The sequence below is a fragment of the Crocodylus porosus genome, unplaced genomic scaffold (assembly GCF_001723895.1).
Source record: "Crocodylus porosus isolate Cpor-Errol unplaced genomic scaffold, CroPor_comp1, whole genome shotgun sequence".
NCBI lineage: Eukaryota > Metazoa > Chordata > Crocodylia > Crocodylidae > Crocodylus > Crocodylus porosus.
The window spans coordinates 17,458,975-17,479,545 of NW_017728924.1; positions in this window are offsets into that span (position 1 = coordinate 17,458,975).

Here is a 20,571-nt window from a genome sequence, read left to right on the forward strand (position 1 = left end):
CTAGGCATTTCACATGGAGACTGGATTCCTGGGAGACATCAAGCACTTATTTGTAGAAGGGAAAAGAACCTAATAGCTTGCCTCAGGAGTTCCATTTTCTTGGGGGAGGGGGAAAGGGGTTAATACTTTGGTGGTCTGACATCTAATGATTACAACAACAGCAGTCATAGTTATAGTCATCAAAATTCAAGTTATTGGAATACTTTGAAACGCAGAAAGAAGAAATAGTGGGTTTTCCTTACTGATGATTTTAAAGCATTTTGAATTTCTTTTTAAAAATGCGACTGAATACTAAAGCATCAACTTTGAGCATTTTTCTTGGGATAAATTTAGCACGTCTTATTGTTAGTTCTACGTAGGGATTCTCAAGGAAAGAACCCAGTTTCCTATTTTCTTGAATTGTGGAACATGTTGTACAATATCAAATTAATCGGAACCCTTTCAGTGCCATGATGGAAGTAATCACTTGGGCAACACACTGGCAATTTTTCATTTCCTGCAGTGCTTTGTTACGGTGTATAGTCTCTCCACAGGATTTTACAAAGGCGCTCTCCTTTGTACGTCGCTTCTGCTAGTCGGTCAAAGGATTAAGTAAATTCAGCGATCACAAAATAATTCCAAAGCTATGGACCTAACGGGCTTGAAGAGCATCAGAAAATTTGTAATTAGTAAAAGCTGTGCAAAATCACAGGTGTGTGTTAGGTATAGACACTGGGTCTGGTACTGGCAAGGTGGTGAGCACTAGTCCTGATCCACAAAATCATTGAAATATGGTGAGTAGTCATGTTTTTGCATCAGTTTATTTGCCCAACACATTCTTAAATTTAGCATATACTTAAGTGCTTTGCTGGGTGAGAGTTGCAGTGTTTGTTGCCTTGCAGGGTAAAACTCTATAGAAGAGATTTGTTCCTGAAAAAAGATACAAATGTAATTTGTATAGTGTAGCCTCCTTTCAGGACACGTATGTAATGATAATACTTTCATATTAGTACTTTTATGAGAAATATATTCTGCATTTACAGTGTAGTCCAAATATAGCGTTTTGGATTTTCACAATTTCAAATTAGTTTCCTGAGCTCTTGATTTAGCATATTATTTTAGCTTCTAGTTTCTCTAACTGGAGAAAAATGTCATCCCCCATATTCAGCCACCTTTTCAAAATCTTAGATCTGCCCCGGTACTATGCATTCTTTATAAGTACCAAGGAACGTTTAGCTAAAACAATTCTAAGATTAACTATTTTAGAAAATTAGTGACATGAATAGTAACATCTACAACCTAGGTAGATGTTAGATTGTCATTGACAGATGACTGGTATTAGTCTGTGATGCTTACTGATAGATATTAGCCTCTAGTAATGTTTAGAAAGAGCATACTGTGACCATTTAAGGCCTGATCAAAAGTCCACTGAAATTAGTGGAAGGACTTGACTACTGACATCTAAACTGGTCAGTGTTCAGTTTAAGATGACTGAGTAAAGTGGAGCCTTTGGGTTTTCATGCATTGCCTGCTTAGAGCTATCAGAAGTATCCCCCCTTTTTTAGTATCTGCTGAAAACTGGATTTTGATCTGTTGAAAAATCCAGGTCATAAAATGATCCTGAGGACAATACGCTACTTAAAGTTGGGAGTGCCCCTTGAATCATCACAGCAGCAGTTGTGAGCTGTTGAGTTTTCAGATGCAGATGATGCCAAATATGTCACATGCAGATTGCCAAAAAATTTCATTCAATTTTTGCAAATTTCCAAGAGTTTTTCCATGCCTTTAAATAAATGATCAGCTCACACTTTTAAATAATCATAACATTTAGCCTCTTTTGCTGAAGCACTGATGCTAATGTTATTTGGGAACCTTGAAGAAGTTTTTTAAAAGAAGTAAATTTTTAATTGCACATCAGTCAAATTGAGTGACGGGTTATAAAACATTATTGTTTTATAGTAAAGTCAGCAACATAGTAAATGATTGTATTGGTAAACCATAAGCTTTCTTTACATATTTATTATCTGTATGTCAATAGGGTTTTTTTTGTGAGGGGGTTGCACATACGTATAAAATTTGACAGCTTAGCTTGCATTACCCTGTATTCTTCTCTCTAAGCTTTTCAGCAACAAATGCATCATTACAATCAGCTCAGGCACTGCAATGATAGCCACAGTTCTTTTCTTCTTTACAAGGAGAGTACTAGTCATTAGGGCTGCTGATGAGCTCCTTTTTCAGGTCAGTATTTTCAAATGTGGATATTTAAGCTTAGGTTCAACAAAAAGGTGACACAGTTTTCAAAAGTGCTTCAATCTTGTTGACTTCTGCTGTATTTTAATATTTATTAATTAGGCTTTTACTGCACACCACTTTAACAAGTACTAGAAAAATAAATGGCTACAGAACAGTTAGTATACAGGATCTTTGAATAATACAGAGAAAGAACTTCATTTGCTGGTTTGGGCCACAACTTACGTGTAGCGGTTGCACATAACCTGCTTGGATGTTAAACACCAAATTCCTCCTGCTGTTTCTTTGACAATTGTACTGAATGGCATAGCTCATTAGTAATCTTATGGCTGGATCCAATTCTCCTTGCAACCAACCAAAAAACTCCCATTGATTTTTGGATATAGCCCTAAAATGCTTCAGTGTAGTTCAGAGCTAAATTAATTTTGGGGCTAACTAAAGATAAAGCTTAGCGAGTTCTTTAAAGTGTAATGGGCAAATACATAAAATATAGCGACTCTTCATTGCTGAGGACTGTACATGCATGCACTTATGGGATGGGACCCAGGCTTCTGCTTTTCTTCACTGTACTGAATGTTCAGTTAAGGTATGACAATCCTGTGCTGTCTACAGCCAACTCAAACCTTCAACTGAAAGTTATTAGCAGCACTTTAGTAAAGTGCTCCATGGTTCTCCAGAGCCAGCTTGTAATCATCTCTTTGACACTATAGACACAATATTCATACAAGCTCAGTGGACCCTTGAGAATAGGTGTCTTTGTATATGTAAAGATGGATATGAGCACTCTCATTTAGGGCCAATGGAATATTGGCTTTGAGTGATTTAGTGTTGTGATTATATTGTCAGACACTGGCAAAAATGTGAACAATTAAAAATATTGCCCTTTCACAATAAAATATATCAGCAACAATTTATAGCTTATTCCTGAAACCATTTTACCTAAGCTTCCTCTACAAAGTGATGTTACTAGGCTCTCAAATTTTGTAGGGACACAAAAAAACTGGATGAAAGTATCATTCCATTGCCCTGTACCATATTTTTTTTCATATTCACATAGAAGTTTAGTTTTAGTTTTTGTAATATTTGCTGATAATTAACTACTACTGTGCACTAAATCTTATTGATGCATTATTCCACAGGACTGAGGATTTTCTCTGGAAAACAAAAGGGAAATCAATTTCAGCAAATTCAGTTGTTGCCTTTTTATTAGGTTAAAGTACTCAATGTAAATTAATGTTCTGAATTTATGTCCTGGATCAATAGGTGTACTTATTGATTGGGTTCACATGGGGAGTGGGGAGAAGTGAATAAATAAGTCTTTCCTGACTTAGTTTTTTTATAACATGAAAACATATCAGAAAGTCCATTGAGCCACAGGTTTATTTCCTAATGAACCTGAAGGCAGAAATACAAAAACCAGTAGGAAGCTAGTTTATTTGCCTCTTGCAAAATAATAGTGTTTCTTAGAAAACATGGTTATTTCATAGGTGGCTCATTGGCATGCCAGGCAGTTCAGAAACACAGTCTAGGGAGAGTGGAGAGCTGAAGCCTTTGGTTTGGGCCCTGATTCTCCATTGCATTGCATGAGAGGTCTTGGGGAAAATATGTGCATTTTTGTGTACTCCAGCTGTTTCGCACCATTCAGGCTCCACAAAGCAACTGTAAAACCCAGCTTGCTCTTCCAGAAGAGCCAGGTTTGTGGATGCTTCATGTAACTGGAGCAGCACAAATAGCCACAGCATACCGCTTAGTCTGGCTTTCTAGCTCTAAGTCAGCAGTATGGAGATAATGGGCCTGGTATTCATTTCACACCTATTTCATGCTGATGTTGCTTCCTTTCAGTTGAAATGCTCCTAATTTATACCAGTACTGGGGATGTCCCAAAGGGAAGGTACCAAGACAGCATAATCGTGTGTTACTGTAAATGAGAAATGGGTCCTAATCTGAGGTTCAGTAAGGGGAAACTCTGATAAACAGGACCTGTACAGTATCTGAGCCATTTAGTTTTCTGGTAGAAGGAAATTATCAGCTTACTTTTGTATAAGTGGGTAGCACAAAGCAAACACCAGCCCCGGGAACTCTGTTCCCTACAGGTGGTCAAGCCCCTCCTCCCCCCCATATACTTCTGGCTATTTATTAGTTCTGCAAAGAACTAACAAGTGAAGGTAAAAAAACCAAACAAACAAACCAGAAAAGTGGTGGACGCTCACATGTAATCAGTCTGTATCTATGGTTTACAATGTGCAGTCTCTGTGCACAATGACAAAGCCTGTTCTTCCCTAACCTAATCCAAAAGTAGCTCCATCTAAATAAGGGAACTGAAGCTGATTGCAAGGGTATATACATCTGTGTTACATGTGTCCTACCTCCTGTCAGAGACTGTACAAGTGAGGCTACCATGGGTATGTTATGCATTTATTTATTATGGTTTTTATTTTTCCACTGCACAACAGAGGTAAAAATGCTACCTGGAATCCTAATGGGCCTTTTATATTGGGCAGCCACCAAAGTAATTCCACTTCTGTGGTTAATCTTGGGTGTGCCACCTTGATAATCTCTGTGCTAAACATGCCACGATCACTTAGACTCTCCAGAGCTCAACAGTACCTAATTATTGACATGCACAGATGCAATGTGTTGCTTTATGATCATCCCCACTTACTGCCAGTGCATCTACATCTAATAAAGGTAGGGGCTGACCATTACTATTTGCATCTGGTACTAAGCTTGATATAAGTGGCTCAGGGCTTTGAAAGCAGCAGCATGCATAGTGGTTTGGAAGTGCAGAAGTGGTCAGAGAGACTTACTAAATGGCACTCCCTTCTGTAGCATGCTGCCCTGGCACATCACGGTGGACAGCTTTGCTGGAGATGCAAAACTGATTTGGAAAACAAATACCTGTGCTGATCAAAAATCCCACACACTTTCTATGAAAATAAGGATGATCACCTCTGTTTTTATCTGCCTTGAATTTAGACCCTATGTTGTTGGGATTTCTAAATTCCCCTTACAGCTTAACAAGCTATGGTATTCTTGGGTGTTTCCTGCTCAAACCCTGTTATTTTCTGTTGCTGTGAGCAGTTAAACAGCTGGGTGACCTGATTCTTATAACAAGAAGAATTCTAAATTCCAATAAATGATGGTTAGAAAGAGCTTTGAGACCTCCTGCTGAGAGTTGCTATAGAAATTATTGCTGTCATTAGCAATTAGTAACAGTAATAAAAGTTGAGGGATTTAGAACATTTTACCCCTTCTTGGATCAGGGTCAATGCTCTTAAAATAAAATGAGAGCTGATTGGGGACATAGTATCCTTGATCAAATGCAGACAGAGCTCAGCTGGCAGGAAACCTATTAAAATAAAAGACAAAACAGAGCAGTCGGTTTTGTCAGATGGGGACCCTGCTCCCACTGGGGATCAGAGGATTCACATCAATCACAGCAGCAGTCAGTATGGGTTATAAATAGCAGGTCTTGCACAAAGGCTGGCACAGTGTGTGTGTGCGTGCGTGCATGTGTGTGAAAAACTGGATCTCTGATAAAGGCATAGGCAGATCAATACAGACATCTTTCTACAGTTGTCAGAGATTCAATGATATTGACACCTGGTAGTCAAGCATTCAAGTTAATGGAAGCTGTGCCCATATAAACTGGGGTGAAACATAATATACTGGAAGTAGCCAGATTTTCAAGCTAGAGAAATTAAAATAATTTATGGTGATGCCTTCTAGGAATAAGTAATAATCATATGGATTAGTATTATACATATATAGAAGTATGTGTAGTAAAGTAATAGTCATACAAAGACACAGGTTTGCATGGCTCTGCTGTCAGCTTCTGACTCTGCCACGAACACACCCATGTAGTAATGCCTGCTTTTTGCAAAAGCACAGCTTCAGCAGTGTCTGAACCAGTTTGTCTTTTCCTGAGCAAGTTCTTGGGGTCGGGGGTGATCTGTTCCTCAGTTTGTACCGTGGGGCCCCACGTATGGCTGGCCCGTAGTTGCTATTGCAATGAACAGCTTTCTCCTCTTGCTCTCTGCATTCACCCTTCATTATGCAGAACTCTTGTTCTTTCTGATGCAGCGAATTCTAATTAGCGTGGTGATCTACTGTGATCATCTTTTTAAGCAAGCCAACTTTTAAATTTTTGGCATTTAAAAAATGTTTTGATCGATGAAGTGAAAAGCTGGAACATATCAGCACGTGATTTCTGAGAGCAGGAAATCACAGAAAAATTTCGCACTGTCTCATTGCTGTTGGGCTAGGCGGCCTGACAATCTGGCCACTTGGATGGAACTGCGTAGGATACATATCTATCTTAATCTTATGGTGGTTGGTTCATCCAACAGCTTTCATATGCGCTGCAACGTTAAGACTTCCTCTACCCAGGCAGCCCACTGATGAGTGTGTTTGTTGCCTCCTGTGTCACTTCAGAGAAGGTGTGAGGAGTTGCATTTCGTAGCTGCAGAATGTTTTAACTAGCCCCACCTCTGGGCATAGCTGGTGCAAGGCCCTCCATCGGCCAATGTGTGGTGGTTACAACTTTTTCCTAATCAAGTCTAGAAACAGTTTTATGTTGCAGCTGCTGCATCAGAGTGAAATTAGAGCCCTGTTTCCAGACATCAAAATTCTCAAAGCTCTTCCTTATGCGTAGAACCTGCCAGTAGAAAAGCAGCTTAATAATAATAGTAGGCATTATTGTAGTTGATAGTAATAGCTAATAATATAGCAGTTGTCCTATGGGCTCAGCATAATCCAGTTAATGACAGTGGCTCATGTCCTGAGCTGCAGAGGTGGTCAAATCTATACAGCCGGAGAAAGGTACGCATCCCCTCCGTGCCCTGGCCTTGTCCTTATGCTGATTCAGCTCCCAGGGAAACCTAAGGGCTATAGGATGTTGTTCCAGCTGCCAGTGGTCACAAGATGCCAATTGTTGCAACAGTAATATCAAAGATGCTATAACCAATCCAGGTCATGTGCCCCTATGCTGGCCACAGGAAATCACAGCTCTTTACAACCATGCAGCTCCCTCTGGGACCCAATTAGCCAAGCTTTAGTGCATGCTCCTTGCCACCAGGACAGCATCCAACAAACTTCATGTGGTGAAGAACTCAGCCCAGTATTTTCAGATCAGGCAACTGACTGCTCATGGTAAGCTGTCAAATGTAACTATGCTTTAAGGTTAACAGTTTGATGCATGTAAAACCCTAAGCCCCAATATCCTGAGAAAATTCAGACTTGGATCTAAAACCAGGGAATTCAATCAGAAGTTCTCAGTGGGCATGTCTACATGTTCATTAATGCACCTTAGATACTGCCCATTTAGTTTAGTACTTTCTGTGAGTTTGGTTTTCTACTCTTGCAACGGATTCCTGCTTGAGTTCAGTGGAGCTCTACTGGCATCACTTTGCTGCAATGATGTGGAGAACCAGCCAGGACTGACTTCAAACAACATTTAGTTTTAAAAAGTATACATTTATCATCCAGGGACCTGGGCCATCTGAGGTGAATAAAACCACTTAGAAGCAGGCAGCCAAGAACACAGAGAAACAGGCATGAGAGATTGACGTGGTATTGCTGATGACAGAAAATAGAGTTGGTGACTGGGGGCCAGCGATAGAAAATCTTACAACCATTGCAAGGTGTGGCAGCTCCGCAAGGCACAGCAGAGCTGGATTTGATCTTGCGTCTGAATTTGCATGTTGCTTCTCATCACCCTTGTGCCCATGTCCCAGTGGATGTGGTACTGGATTGCAAGTCATGGGACCTGGGTGGTATTCTTGGCTCTGCCACTAACCGGCTTGGTGACCTTGGCAAACTGCTTCTGCTGGTTGTTCCTTTGTTTTCTGTCCCATTCCCTTTATCTTGTTTAGAGGGTCTGTAAATTGTTTGGGGTTGTCTCTCAATCTGTGTGCCCAGCACAGTGGAACCCTGTCCTTGGTGAGGTCTCGAGTCACTACAGTAACAACAATCATATAATATGCTTCAATGCAGCAGACCCTGCTTTGAGCCGTTTGGAGTATTGGGGGCCCATGTACTAATTACAATAGGTAAATAATTTGTTTCCTTTTTCATAGAGGGCATTTCAGTAGAATTATTAGTGAATAAGAATTCAATGCACAATTAATGAGCGTCACAGAAACTTGTAAATGAATCATCATTCAAAGTTAAAAAAAAAGCCATTAGTTAGATTTTATCACTTTCTAAAGGAAAGTTCATTAATTTATTTAACAAAATGACTCCATAAACAACTCATCGTTTTAGATGAACTTCTGTTAAAGAATACTGTATTTAAGTGCTGGCAACTGACACTTGAAAATGAAACACTGTTGCAATAATGGGGAAATTGCAGATGTATTTTATACCTCTTCCAAAAATCAAAAGGTCTCATAAATACAGTCTCTAAAAATGTCTGTGGAAGAGTTAACATAACTGTACAAGCAATAAGCCTGACCTTTCAGTGTAATTTATTTTAGGTTTGCTCAATCCTTTTTTATTAAAACTAGCACATCTGAAGCAGAATTAAATCCTATTATACCAGCTCTGTGATCATATCAATTTTTCTCTGCCATGGCGCACTTTATTAAAAGTTACTTTGTTCCATGCAGGCTAACACAATCAGGGTAGTAGATGAGCTTTTGTAGTCTTCAGTAAAGTATACAGCTGCTTTCCTTGCTAGCCGTAGAGAACTCAATAAATCATGGATAGCTTCTGAACCCACAACATTGGTGAGAGGCTAATTCTGTGGACTTTGGTAGGCTGAGGGGAAGAACTGGACCCTGTATCCACCAGGTCCTTGTTTTGTTGTTATATTTGCAAACCTTCCCTTAAACTAAAGACCGAATCCTGTGGGTAATTGGATAGGGAAGAGATGGGAAGACTCGGCTTAAGAAGAAAAGTTCTGTTAATTCCATACGGCAGGTTTACTGTGCAACACGGCTTCTTCCCTGAACAAACCAACTCGTGCGTGTTCTCACCGGGCGCGCCTCCACGTGATGCTATGATGTAGCATCTGCAGGCAAAAACCGTGATGCCACAGCTATGACACCATAGCGATGTGGTCCTTCATTATAGCACGTTGCTATGGCAATGTAGCAGCTAAAAATAACCGTGAGCTATGCTCACGGCGCAATACCGACTGCTACTGCACCATCCTTTAGTACTAAAGGAAGCACTAAATGACAGCACAGTAACTACGGCACTGTAGGGGCACGTGTAGATGCAGCCACTGTGGCTTCAAATGGCAATGAAAATATTGTGGGTTAGCAGATCGGTATATGCCAAATCTTGGCTGCTTGGTTGTTCCTGTTCATGTGGATCTGAGGTTGGTGATTGGATCCTTCTGGCTTGCCTGCACTCTGCTTAACTGTGCCAGTCTAGCGATGCCTGGTAGGTGGTGTATTGCAAATCCTAGTGGTGATACTGTGCATTGGTCGTAAAAGAAGGTGGCCAATGCAGCTTGGACAGCAGAAAAGAAATTGTGCTGATAGTGAAAGAAGGAAGGAGTCAAATATTAATACTCTAACAGAAAATCAAGTAAAGCTAAGCAATGGTTGTATGCATTTAATAGTGTACATCTAACATTGTGCACATTTCCCTGGCTTTTTCTGTGGATACTTGTACTGTTGGGAAGCTGAACGCTGAGCTGTCCGTCTGTGGGTGTCCTTGGAAACGCAACGGATGTCTGTGTTATCAGGCGAAAATTGTGATGTGTGGAGGCTGGACCTCCTTCAGGCAGCACAGCTGAAAAGCATGTTTTTGTGGCAGAGCGGGGCCCCTTTCCTAACACTAGTAAGGGTCAGAAACGATTAAGAATCACTGGAGCAAGCTGCGGGCTGCAGCTTATGAGAGAAAAGCCTGTTTGGGGATTCCCAAAATATGCAGGGGCAGAACACAGGAGACTCATTTAGGTGAATATTTTATGTACACGGTACAGCACTCAAGGACTCCCCTGTGTCCCACTCAGTTTTAATTTGGGTGTTGGGCTTTCTGCTCTGTCTCCGAGTTTGTTTCTGTGCTGTCTCTTGTTTCTTTCTCTCTCCCTCGCTTTCTTTCGCACACACCTATCCACACATAGCCCTCCACCTGGTTCATTATGTTTCAGAACAGCCGTGCATGTGCTTCTGTTTTGGACAGTGACAGGCCTGTGTTTTGCTTTGAGATCTCTAGTTCATATATTTACCTAAACAAAGGGTGATGGCTACCCTCAGGTTCAGCAGTTTAACCTCATCTAACAGTGTTTTAAGCCTGTATTAATAATCGTCACATTTCTCTGTCACCTCAGATGAGTGCTCTGACCACATTTTGTGCTCAGTGGGCGCATCTACACAGGCATTTACACCAGGTTAAATTTAATGTGCAGTTAGTGACTGCACAGTAAGATGGAATAGGCTGGCTTCTACATGTGCAGGCATTAAAGCGCATTAATGCTGTGTGTGACTAACTTTAGTCCCAAGTCAGTCCACATACACAGTGTTACTGCACAGTAAGGTGTCTACTTGTGCATTACTGTGCAGTTACTAATTGGGTGTAAATTTGATTCTTGCACTATACATCACCATATTTACTGCATACTCTGGGTGTGCATGTATAGATGCATACCCATACTGCACAGTAATTTTGGTTATTGCGTAGTAAATGCGCACATGTGGGCTGCGCCCAATGTCTTCTACCTCAAAACATCATGTTTGCAGCAAGCAGCAGATGTCAGTAATTAATTAAAAATTGCCAGTGTTTTTTGCCCCAGTATCATTTTACATTGCTACCTCTTCATACCATGTTTGCATTGCACAGTGAGGATGGATGGAGCTGAGCCTCTTCCAGGTTTAAACCTGTCTGGCATTTTACAACTGACCAAGAGCAAGTGCATTTTGTAGAGTTTTTACTGCTTCTATTTAACAGCCTGTTTACTACTTCAGTATCAGTCTCAGTAGTTTTACTGGGCATATTTCCACCCTTATGACATGTTTACAGAGAATAATAAGAACTGACATATTTTGTGTGCACAAGCTAATACCCCCAAATCAAGTCCCATAAATTATTACGAGTATGTCGTTTGGATCAGAATCATCTTCCCCATCTGGGTAATTCTCTGTGTGTCTATTTTATCCATCACCAGTACGGGATCTGTCACATATAAGCCTTGTTGATAAAGGACTAACATACACGAGTTCAGATCCTACCCCCTAGATGAGACTGCTTCACAGAGTTCTGGTTCGAAGCTGACTCTCCAGCTTCTCTACAGTGTGCACAGCCAGGAAATAGGTGTGTGGCTTGAGTGATACAAGTCTAGGGACCTTTGGCTAGTGGAATGGCTCCTTGTTAGCTTTCAAAGCTGCTCATTAGAGTAGCCTTGACATGGTTTTTGTGAAGGGGGAATGGGAAGAGTGACCAGCACTAGGAGTGGTTGCACCCCTGCACTCAGCTCCCCACCCACACTGAGGCCACATCCAGATGAGCACAGCCGTACAGTACACATACTACACATTCAGCTGTTTTCTGCACTGTATCCTATGGTCAAAAAAACTATGCAAAAAAAGCATGGCAGAACATGCCAGAGCAGCATGTACTGCCCTAAACCAGAGCCTGGCCAGCCAGAGCCATGCTCCATTTGCCAGTCAGGCTCTAAGCCACAGGATTGCTGTGGATGCAGCTCCCTGAGGCCTCCAAGGTCCCAGGGACAGCTGCTGGGGACAGCCCAGTGCTGGTCCCATCTTCCCCTACCTCATCTGGGGTAATCTGCCATGTGCCAGAGGGTGCATGGCACAGGAATTCCATGGGGACAAGTGGTAGTGGCACAAGGTGTGCCGCTGCTTCTTGTCCCTGTGGAAGCACATGTCCACACTTGTGTGGATGTGGCCTCAAGGGACAGAGCAGGGACTTTAAGTCCCCAAATCAGGTAAGAATCCCATCCCCTGTTTCCCCCTATGCTTGGCATGCCCTCCCTTCCCCTCCCCTCCATCCTTAGCAGCACGTGCCCTCCCCTCTCCTCTTCTCTTTCTCCTCTCCCTCCTGCCACTGCTGTTGTCATTGGTTGATTTGGGAGCAGGATGGAAGGGTGTAGGGGCATTCTAGAGCTGCTTTAGCCAGGGCCAGCATTAGCAGTGGGCAGATCCCTCCTCTTGGCTGTTGTGGGCAGTGGGGTTCCCCAGGGCTCGGTCCTAGGGCCCGTGCTGTTCCATATCTTCATCAGCAATTTGGACGAGGGGGTGAAAAGCACCTTGTTCAAGTTTGCAGATGACACTAAGATGTGGGGAGAAGTGAGCACGCTAGAAGAGAGGGACAGGCTACAACTAGATCTGGACAGGTTACAGAGGTGGGCAGATGAGAACAGGATGGGTTTCAATATGGACAAATGCAAGGTATTGTACCTGGGGAGGAAGAACCAGCAGCATACCTACTGGGCTGGGGAACTCCATTCTTGTCAGCACAGAGGCAGAAAAGGATCTTGGTGTCACTATTGATTCCAAGATGAACATCGGTTGCCAATGTGGGGATGCAGTCAGGAAGGCTAATCATACCTTGTCATGCATCCATAGATGCACACGAGGAGGTCCAAGGAGGTGATCCTCCCCCTCTATGTGACATTGGTCTGTCCGCTTGGAATACTGCATTCAGTTTTGGGCACCGCACTTCAGGAGGGCTGTGGATAGCATCAAGAGGGTCCAGAGGAGGGCCACTCGCATGATCAGGGGGCAGCAGGGCAGGCCCTATGGGGAGAGGCTACGGGACCTGAACCTGTTCAGCCTTCACAAAAGAAGGCTGAGAGGGGATCTGGTGGCCGCCTATAAACTTGCCAAGGGGGACTGACTTTTGAGCACTCTTGCCCCCTTTGATCTGTGTGGGGATTGTCTCCTTAAGGAACAACCATTCTTCTTGGACTCCCAACTCCCCTCCCCTCCGGGATCTCAGTGCCTCCCTGACTAGTCTCCGTACCTCATTGAAATCCACCCTCCTAAAGTCCAGAGCTGCTGCCTTGTTGCAGGCCTTTGACACCCTGCACTGGATGGTAAATTCCAGTAGGCGATGATCGCTATCGCCCAGGTGGTCAAGCACCTGCAGTCCCCGTGCCACCTGTGGCCAGGACCAGGTCCAAGAAGGCATTTCCCTTGGTGGGACTGTGCACCTCCTGGGTTAGATGGAGGTCCTGTAACTTGGCTAGGAACCTACGTGAGCGATCAGACCTGGATGACTGCTCTTCCCAGCAGGTATCTGGGTAGTTTAGGTCACCCATGATCACCATGTCCCTTGACTTAACTTCCTCCATGAGCTGACCTGAGAATTCCTGGTCCAGCTCTTCTCCCTGGTTAGGTGGCCTGTTAAGTCCCTTTCCCCCTGACCCTCTTGTATCCTGACCCAGAGCACCTCAGTCTGCTCTACCTCAGACCCAGTGCTTTTAGCTGAGGATGTGTATTGATCTTTGATGTAGAGCGCCACACCCCCACCTTTCCTACCTGTTCTATCCCGCCTGTACAGCCTGTAGCACTTGATGTTCATTGCCCAGTCATGCACTGGATCCCACCAAGTTTCAGTGAGCCCCACTATGTCTGGGTTTGTGTTAGCTAGCAGGAGGGCAAGTTCCTCCTGCTTGTTCCCCATACTGCGAGCATTAGTGTAGAGGCATTTAAGGCCTCCTGAGGGTGTATGCGCCTCCCCTCCAATCCCAGGACTATCCAGGCCCCTGTCTCTTACCTGGATATTTCTTGTTCTCATCGCCTGTCTTGGCTGGGCTGTTCTTGTGGGTGTCTCTTGGTTCTGTGTTCTGTGGCTCCCTTGGCCCTCTTCTTCCCCCTCCCCTGATGTGCCTAGTTTAAAGCCCACTGGAGGAGATCATCCAACCTGAAAGAGAACACACGCTTACCTTTGGGGGAGAGGTGAAGCCCATCCCACCCGAGCATGTCTCTTGTTCTGAAGTATGGGCTGTGGTCCAAAAAGCTGAAGCCTGCCGCGAGACACTATTCCCAAAGCCGCAAGTTGACGTCCCAGATGCAGGTCTCATGGCGTCTTCCATGCCGGCTCACTGGAAGGACCAATGAGAAGACCCCCTGTGCCCCTATCTCCTTCAGCTTGCCCCCCAGAACTTGGTAGTCCATCAAGTGATCTGGACTGCTCCTGGCCACATCATTAGTGCCCACATGGGCTGGATGAGGGCCAGGATCATCTCCGTCATGTTCTGAATCTGTGCTCTGTGCAGACAATAGGCCTTGTGTGTCATGGGATCCTCAGCTACTCCTGAGGATCTCAGGGGGAGTCCCTAAGGGGGCTCTAATGACAGGCAGCATTTTCTCCCTCCATAACTAACCAGAATACATCTACTCAAATTCAGAATCCTTGGATAAAATCATTGGATTGAAATTAATGGGACCAACTTGTGTAAATAAAAGTCTGTATGTGGGTACAGAATCAGTAAAGCTCCATGCATCATTATTGTGGGTTGCAGAAATATGCTGAGAAAAAAATATTGGTTATGACTTGTTTCCACCTGCCTGTGCCTGACCTTTCCAGGTGGTATTTGTTTTCTTTGACTCATTCTGAAAACTGTCCAGAATTGTCTGTCTCAAGATTTGGGAATAATACAGATTTAAGAAAAAAAACAATCCTCGTTATTTATAGGTATAAGAATAGCAGTAATTTGAGATGGAAATAACCTTCTGGGCACTGAATCAGGTCTTGTTTCTGGCAGGTGTTCTTAGGTTGTAACATTCTTGAACACTTGCTTCAAACAAATGTTATGTTGGTGACAAATGCTGAGTTGACAAGCCCTAGAGCCTGAAATCATCTGTTCAGCTACAGAACAGCAATGGTACTGCCAGCAGGAGGATGGGTTTCCTTGTCCCATCTCAGTGATGTGCCTCAGTGCTATCCTGGAAACAGCTTTTCTTGAGCACAACAGGGCTCATCACTCACTGGGCTCACTCAGTTGCTGGCCTCACTGCTCTGATGTTCGATGAGGGTGCCTGCTGCAATGTAGACACAACCACAAAACTCATTTCCTATGGACCATTGAGCAGCCATTAGAAGATAACAGTGTTCTGTCAGTACTGACCCAGCTGAGCTTGAACTACTGACCTTAAGGTGTGATGCACTACACTGTATTTCATTACTAATTCCCTTGAGCCTCTGGAACATTTACTTTCATCCCACAGAGTACTTTTCCTTTAACAAAAAGCAAATTAATCTTTCCATGAGACTAATGCTCTTTGCCTCATAAGCAAACACAATTTTTAAATTTAGGAGAGCTGCCGGAGAATGCTTTTTTCCATAACCACAGTTGCAAGTGACAGCAAGACTAATTCTTTGCACTTACCCAGTTAATGTTTTTCATATGCAAAGAGTCAAATGTGTACTTTCAGCCTAGGGGATGTCTACTGTGGGTTAAGGAAAACAAAAAGAAAGAACCCAAGGGAGATGGACAGCAGTGATTCTCTGATGTCTTCACCTTGAATCACCTTACAGCCCTGCCCCCTAGCCAATGCAGAACCTGGCTTTTAATATTTGAAAGTGTGGTTGACACAAAAGAGAAGTAGAGCTACCTGTGCCACACACAACACTTCACATTTTCAGGGCACTGTATAAACATTAACTAATGGACCCTGTAATTTTTATCAGTAATCCTTCTTGTTGCAGATTCTGCTCACCTCTGGTTCAGTACTCAGGAAGGGTTCAGAAAGACAATGGCCTGAGGTAAGTAGGGTCTGCAGATCTGAAGGAAGCCTTTGTTAGTCCAAGAATCATAAGGTGAAGGGCCAGATTCTCAGGTGGTGTAAACTGGTACAGCTCTGGTAAAGTCAATGGAACCATGTCAATGTATTACATTTGTTGGGGAAGTGGCCTTACATTAGGGAAATGCAATACATGATATATTTGATCATCCCCAGAATTACTGAGTTTCAGTTCTAAAACACATCTTTTGGGTCATATATTTGCCTATGAATTGGATTTGTTCAATTTTGGGCACATCTACATGAGACGCTTTACTCAAGATGATAGCAAACTACTTCATAGTAAGTGTCACTGTCTACACATGTAGACACTTATTGCACATTAATTTGCTCTAATTGTGAGTAAATTTGCTTCCTGTAAATACAAGTAGCAAATTTACTCAGGAGTAATTACTGCACAGTACAGCTTCTGTAGACAGTGGACCAGGAACAAATGTATTCCTGGCCAGCTGTGCAGCAGAGGTTGCTTCCTGCCCCGAGGAGCTGCCTGCTGTTGGGGCAAGCTCTGCTACCAGAACCTGGGTGGAGGCAATTTCCTCCTGCCCCAGCAGCAGGGAGCTCCCAGCCCCCACTCCATGATTGTGTCCACAGAGTGGGGGCTGGGAGATTCTTATTATGATCATGGAGCCCCCTGCTGCCAGGGGTGTGAGACATTGTCCCTGTGGCAGGCCAGTAGGGGGTGCTCCTACATTGAGCCACCCATCTCACTGTGCCCGACCACCTTCTAGGCTCTGAGTGCCACCCTAGGGGTGCCTCATGTCCAGATGACCCCCTTTGTGGAGCACACCTACAAGTCTGGAGGTAACGCCGACACCACCCAGAGTCTGGACTGGTTTTGAATCTGTCCCCTCAGGGAAACATAGGCCTAGTAGTCCTTGAGGGTCCTTGACCCACTACAAGAACTTGGGGTACTTCTCTCAGTCTGAAGCACAGCTAGTGGTCTCCCTTAGCTGAACCAAAGGGACCCCAAGGCATAATCTAGACCCTCTCCCAATAAGTCTCCCATGCTAGGTACAAAGGAGAATGTTATTGGTTACAAGGAGTAGGTTTGGAATAGGGTACAAGGTAGAGCAATATCAGAGAAATACCTTAGAGCAAACAGTGGCATGGTAGCCTTTGATTACACATCTGTGTTACTGCAAGCTATATATCTAGTTAGATCTCAAGTAGCTTACTCACAAGTACCATCCAGAGGCAGCTGGAGATTTCCTTTGCAGGCAAGCAGTTCATTTACCATGAGTTTCAAAGGAGAGAGAAAGTTTCAGATGGTCCAGCTTCTCTGAGAGTTCTCTTCATGGCTGCTGCCCCATCCTCATGGGCCGTCCTTATGACCTCATTTATCTGATCCAATGAATGCCAGTGACTGTTGGCTGCCAGCCAACCAATTTGAAAATCATCCCTGGTTATCGAGTAGACTGGCAGGGTCTCTAGACCCCTCCCAGTCATGATGACATTGCTAAGAACAATAGGGAGTTTAAGCCCCCACCCAGGTATGTGGGGTCAGTCACCTAGGCTGAGGAAGCAGGTTTCCCCTCTCCCTCAGGAATGTATCCAGCTCAGGTTACAACTCAGGGTTACCTGAAGCTGATGGGGGCAGAGGTGTCTGCCCTCTGCCAGATAGTAGAGTTAAGGGAGAGTCAGAGAATGTCACAGGTCAACCGGGCACTGTGAGTGTATCAATTTAGTTGTGGGTCACTGGGCGCTGCAACTGTGTCAGCCACTGGGCTGTTTGGTTCGGGATTGAGGAGGCAGAGTTGGGAGTGAAGAAAAGGCAAATTTATTATAGTTTACACACACAACAGTTAACGGAAAAATAAATGCAATAAGCAGATAGTGCAGCATTAAAGAGCTTATAGTAAATAATAACAACAGATAATAATAACAGACAAATGGATTAATCTGTCTCAGGCCAACTGGGCACTGCGAGAGTATCAGCCACTGGGCTGTTTAAAACAACAGGTAGACAGAGATGGGTTGGCAACTTATCAATAGTCCCTCGATATCAGGTGCAGGCCAAGTGATTCCAGTGAAGTCAGGCGTCCCCAATCGACGTGGTCAGAAGGATTACTGGGGAAGGTACCTTGATCAGGATCCGATCCTCACTCACACCGGGAGTCTGGAGTCCGGGCATGGAATAGCAATGACTATTCTGTTCCCTCCTTCCTGCTGGTCACCTGACGCACACACTTTTTGTACCTAGTCTTATGCTAATCTGTTGGCTTTAGAGCCACTCACAATCTTGCCCTATAGCTGTTACCCTATGGGATTGAAAGGTGTTAAAAATTATCATAAAATGTTACCACCGAGACTCGAGTTTATCCAATAAGCAAATTACAATGCAGCATTGTTAGTTTTGAAATTAACATTACTCAACCCTTTTAGATTTTCCTGAATATGCTTTCTGAGACTTGCTTTCCTGGAATGCACTGGGTGTGCCAGGCAGTTTTTATCCAGTTTTTATCATCAAGGCTGAACCCTGAGCAAAAACTGTTAGGTCAGCTAATCTTGCAGCTACAGCTTCGCCTTTGGGGCCCAGTCAGTTTCACGATTAATATGAATAGTTAGTTTTATCATTTTGGTTAAACTTATGACAGATAAGTTACATTTGCGGGTTACAAACTTACAGGCTTTATATTAGCTAGTGTTGCCTATTAGGCAAAATACCAAATGCCTCCAAGAAGCACATATTTATTGCTTATTAAACCCTCGTTCTGGCTGGCACAAGAGCACTGTCAGATAGCAGAGTTTGGGGAGAGATGGAGATGGTATTCTGCCACAGTCCCCACATAGGCTCTGGTGGCAGAGCCCATCTTGGCAGCAGGCAGCTCCCAGGTGCAGGGAGCAATCTTCTAGCCCCTGCCAGGAGACATCCGTGCCCCATGCTCCCTGCCAGCCTCGCTCTCTGCCAGCCGGGAGTCTCCTAGCCCTGTGCTCCCTGCCAGCCTGAGCTAGCACCCAGTGGGAGCCTAGAGCTCCCCTTGGCTGCTGCAGGGAGCTAGTGCAGTTCCAGCAGGGGCAGGCGCAGGCTGCTGCCATGAACAGTAAATCTGCTTCTTCGCTTGTGTAGATGCCTGCCTGCCTGCTCTAAATTACTGTAGAGCAAACCCACCACAGAGCATTTGCATGTGTAGATGTGCCCTTCTTATTTGATTGAAGAGGTTTATTGCTATGAGCCTTGGGGCAGCAGGGGAAGGAGGAGCTCTTTGTATCTCTGTGCTTAATATCATACACCCAGAGCCCATAATGGTGGGTTCCTAAACATAATTAGGTAAGTAATTGCCCACATTTCAATATACTGGGTGTTAACTTGCATGCATTTCAATATACTGGGTGTTAACTTGTTGACCTTGTAGGTTTAGTTAATGTCCCTGAATCAGTGCCAGATCTGTCCTTAACCCTGATTATAGCAGTTCAGCATATGAAAACTCCCTGGGTTTATCTTGGTTTGTTTGTCCTTCAGCTGGGTACAGATGCTGTTACCAGCCTTCTCTTCACAATCTGTTCAGGAGAACATTGTCCTGCTTGCCTATGTGCTGCTGTTATTTTTGGAGAGCTGTGTGCTGCAACAGGTTTCCTTTCCTGTTACATTGTTAGCTGTTTTCGTGCGCTTCCTTCACAATATGCTTGTCAAGGCACACTTTGGTTTATGAATCTGCTAGTGGCTTTCTCATGCTGCCCCACCCCATCCTTTCCCAGCTCTTTTGCAGCTGGGAGCTGAGAATAGCTTTGATTTTGTGGCATCCAGTTTTCTATTGCTAGTTACAGTCTGTTTCCTTCCCTATCCTTTAGAAGCTTTCTCTGAACATGGTGGATCTCATTCCTCACTGGCCCATCACCGGTGCACTGTTGTGAGTGTAACTGGACATACAAAGTGCACAGCGATAGAGAACCAGACCCAATTCATTTCTTTAAATGCTTCTGTCAATTCTGGTAAAAGGCATGGGGATGATAACCGTACAGGGTGATGTCTTTGCAGTATCCACAGCACAGATACAACAGAGACAGCACAACCACTCCATACCCCAGCCCAGCAAGATTTATGTCGGGAATTGCTACTCTGTGGTCTGCACAGCAAGGGACTTCTGGACCTTGGTCTGATCCCTTCATGCTGGTGAAATCGGGGAGACTTTATTGAAGTCAAGGGAGCTACATTGGTGCAAGCCAAAAAACAAAGAAGAGATTCAACCTTTTTTGGAATGATGATTTGAAGCAGGGAGAAAAATGACTGCTAAGAACAGTCCAGGGCAACGTGAACACTGGATAGGATGAAGGGGAGTTTTTGAACTGGGAAAGGTGTAGAAATAATCAGGAAGCCGCCACTGAAGAACAAGGCCTTTTAGACGTGCTTGTGATTTTTTACCACTTGTCTTCGCATTAATCAAGCCTTTGATGCCAGCTGTACCTAGCAGATGTCCCATGCTGTGTGACACATGCTGCACCCAACAGCAACCATTTTGGGTAACTGGTCCATTGACATCAGTGGAGCCATTACAATTTAGGCCAGCTGAGGATCTGCCCCAGAGTTTTGCTTTTCATCAATTGAGTGGCCATGTGGGGACAGATTCAGGAGAGAATCTGAGTTGGTGACCCAGCTCAGTGAAATAAAGCCATGACAGCAGCA